This window comes from Thunnus thynnus, chromosome 12 (genome assembly GCF_963924715.1).
Source record: "Thunnus thynnus chromosome 12, fThuThy2.1, whole genome shotgun sequence".
NCBI classification, from domain to species: domain Eukaryota; kingdom Metazoa; phylum Chordata; class Actinopteri; order Scombriformes; family Scombridae; genus Thunnus; species Thunnus thynnus.
Genome location: NC_089528.1, coordinates 31,678,583 through 31,682,826, shown reverse-complemented (window position 1 = coordinate 31,682,826; position 4,244 = coordinate 31,678,583). Strand labels below are relative to the sequence as shown.

At 35.0% G+C, this 4,244-nt stretch overlaps 1 long non-coding RNA gene across 1 annotated transcript; it reads left to right on the top strand.

The window, feature by feature from the left end:
- Positions 1 to 1,879: 1,879 nt before the first annotated feature.
- Positions 1,880 to 4,244, top strand: LOC137194771 (uncharacterized). Its single transcript, XR_010931019.1, has 2 exons — positions 1,880 to 1,966; positions 4,155 to 4,244. It is a non-coding gene; the product is annotated as an uncharacterized lncRNA (long non-coding RNA).

Below are 4,244 nucleotides of genomic sequence, written 5' to 3'. Positions count from 1 at the left end.
TTTAATGTAAAAATGTAATCTGAAAACACCTTGATACGTCCATCTTTACATACAGACTATGCAGTGAACACAACACACAGGCCGCTGATCACTAACTGTGCTATATTCTAGGGGTGTGTCCGAATACAAATATGTTATTCAGCAAAGCACAAATAGTGTTTTTTTTGTTTGTTTTTTTCACGAATATTTGTTTCATACAAATATTCTAAAAATTATTTGTTTTCTAAAAGAAAGAAAAAAACATCCACCTGCTACATGACGCACATTTCCTGATTTGGACATCACTCCCGGAGTTGGGGGTGTTCCCCAGAGATAAAACTGAACTACTGATACATGCGAGGTGCTCCCAATGGACTCTCCATAACCTGTTGTTCCCCTTCTCCTTTCTACAAAGTTAGGCTGTAAAAAAATAGGCAATAAATGAAAAGTGCAAAGCAATAATCACGTTTGAAGTTCTACCCTACATATTACATGGTGTGCTGTCTCTTTGTAATGGGTGTGTAAATAGGTAGAGGTCTGTCTGCAATGAGGCGATGACTAAAGTTTTAGCCAAGCGGCAACCTCCGGGGCTGAAAAATGAAGCCAATGCGGAAGTGCCAAAAACTGCAGTTCCTTGAACGGCCACTTGAGGCTCCAAAAGCGAGTCAATCCCCATAGACCTCCATGTTAAAATGCCCAACTTTACAGCAGAAATAAACATGTTTACAGCCTGGTACAAACAACGGTTTTGGTCTCTGTAGATAATTTCCTCTTTCATGACAACTGTACGGGGGGTGAATTTTTTTATAAGTCACCCATTTAAATTTTATTAAGTTGTAAAGTTATGTATAATGAAGGACATGGCTGCTTTGAGTGACAGGTCCACCAGCTTCTAGGTGGCTTGTTTCAGCCATTCGGCCCGCCTCTTTGCCCATTTTTGATTGGCTGGGAGTTAGGCAGCGTCACGCACTGCCAAGATGGCGACAGCTGGAGCGGCTCACTTTGAGCTTCAAAACCGCTCTTCAGAAACCAACGAGTGACGTCACGGTAACTACGTCCATGTTTTTATACAGTCTATGGTTTTAGCTCAGTAGTCAGCGCAGTCGTTTATGATCTGGAGGACTCCAGTTTGAGACCCGGTGTGGGACCTCCTTCATAAGGTAGTTTATTCATGAACACTTATTGTAACACTTTAATTTTCTAAAATTAAATGTGTAATAAAAACAAAACAGGATTTTTAAGCTTCATACCACTTTAATTCAATTTTATTCAATACAAATACAATTTTGCTGCCTCAACAAATACAGATACAAATACAAATACTGGGCCCTCTGCACATCCATAATATATTCAGACTTAACAGATAAATGACGGTAACGTTAACATGATAAACAGCAGTGTGACAGCAGCTGCTCATGGCTGGTTAGTTCCGACTACCATCTCTGCACTGAGCAGTGGTCAGTCGCTTACCTCCAGCATCACACACTATGTAGCCATGAAGCCACGCCCCCCACAGCCGTTACCACACCCACTTTTCCTGACGCATTTTGTAAACATGCTGGGATGAGGGAGCTAGCAGAATATGAGTGTGTGCTTACTAAAAATCTTTTAAATCATCTTGTGACCCCCTTATATTTATCATGTGACCCTTTGCAGGGTTGGGACCTGCAGGTTGGGAACCACAGTTTTAGACCATTACAAAAGCTGCTGGAGCTCAGTGAGAAGTTATGTTAAAGAGAAGATAATCGTTAAAGCTGCTTTGACCTTGATGACCTGCTGTAGAGTCCAAAGTGGAAGAAACTCGACTCAGTTCTGCTCTGCAAACACTGCAGGATTAATAACCTCACTAACTCTTCCTGTTGTTAAACCTCACCCCCCCCACTCCCCGCAGTAATGGACCGTCCCTGAGCTCTGCTGCTCTGCTTTGGGAGGAACCATGTGAGAGCTGCAGGGAGCTGCTGCGCACCGATCCAGACCACCTGCTGAGGTAAGTCGGATTTTAGGTTTTCCACTCAGAGATCTGATGGACTTAAGCTGCAGCAGACTGAGACGCAGACAAGTACAACAATAACATTATTAACACAATATCGTTATTACAACAATAACATTATTACAACAATAATATTATTACAACAATAACATTATTAACACAGTATCATTATAACAACAATAACATTATTAACACAATAACATTAACACAATATCATTATTACAACAATAACATTATTACCACAGTAACATTATTAATACAGTATCATTATTACAACAGTAATATTAATACCACAGTATCATTATTACTACAGTAACATTATTACTATAGTAACATTATTAAGACAGTAACATTATTAATACAGTAACATTATTACCACAGTAACATTATTAATACAGTATCATTATTACAACAGTAATATTAATACCACAGTATCATTATTGCTACAGTAACATTATTACAACAGTAATATTAATACCACATTATCATTATTACTACAGTAACATTATTACTATAGTAACATTATTAATACAGTAACATTATAACAACAGTAATATTAATACCACAGTATCATTATTACTACAGTAACATTATTACCACAGTAACATTATTAATACAGTATCATTATTACAACAGTAATATTAATACCACAGTATCATTATTGCTACAGTAACATTATTACAACAGTAATATTAATACCACAGTATCATTATTACTACAGTAACATTATTACTATAGTAACATTATTAAGACAGTAACATTATTACAACAGTAATATTAATACCACAGTATCATTATTACTAGAGTAACATTATTACTACAGTAACATTATTACCACAGTATCATTATTACTACAGTAACATTATTACAACAGTAATATTAATACCACAGTATCATTATTACAACAATAATATTATTACCACAGTATCATTATTACAACAATAATATTATTACCACAGTAACATTGTTACTATAGTAACATTATTACCACAGCATCATTATTACTATAGTAACATTATTAAGACAGTATCATTAGTACAACAATAATATTATTACCACAGTAACATTATTACTATAGTAACATTATTACAACAGTATCATTATTACTATAGTAACATAATTACAACAGTAACATTATTACTATAGTAACATTATTAAGACGTAACATTATTACAACAGTAATATTAATTCCACAGTATCATTATTACAACAGTAACATTATTACCACAGTATCATTGTTACTATAGTAACATCATTACCACAGTAACATTATTACCACAGTAACATAATTACAACAGTAACATTTTTACTATAGTAACATTATTAAGACAGTATCATTAGTACAACAGAATTATTAATACTACAGTAACATCAACCTGTCTGACAGCTGGACTTGTTGGACTTTGCTGGTTTTACTGTTCATTTTAATTGAGCTCTTTTATTGAGCGTTTAAAGTTCAGCCAGTGTTTAATGTGTCTTCAGTGTGACTGTGGTACTGAACTGTAGTCACATCAGAGCTGCTGGGTGTCAGAGTCAGCCAATCACAGCGGAGCGTCCCCCTCTACTGTCACTGCCAGAGGGGGGAGACAAAAGTCTCGTACTCCAGCTTCAAATAATATAAAGTTTATAATATATTAGTCAATTATATATATCAACTCTAAATATATAAACAATACATAAATAAAATAATATATAAATAAAATGACGTAAACTATATATAGTTAAAAAATGTAAATACAGTACTTAAAAATTGGAAAATATAGAGAAATTTCAAATTTTGTAGAAATTGTAGAAATTTAAAATTTCACATTTTATATTTTTTTCCCCAAAAATGTTTTAAAAACATGTTTTAAATAATACAATTTGCTGTTCCTTTTTTTTTTTTGGTGAAATCCTGTTTGTTGATTGGTCTCATTCAAAACCATCAAAAACAAATGCTCCACCTTATAAAAATATATAAATATAAAAAAAATACATGTAAATGAATCCTTGAAAAAATAAGAAAATACAGAATATTCATGCAGCCACTTCCTGAATGTATCCCATCAACACAAACACCTGTACAGTAACTCTCTGAATAGAGCCAACGTGTCTCCAGGTTTCCATCATCCTGTGTCGGTGTGTGTAATGAGGCTCCTGCGGTGTGTTTAACATTCCTCTGTGTGTGAACTTCTTCCTCTGTCAGTTTTTCGGGCCCTGCAGGCTGCAGCCGACATGACCGAACACAGTTCAGATCCTCCTCCTCTCGTTCAGGCTCCGTCATGTTTGTCCTGAA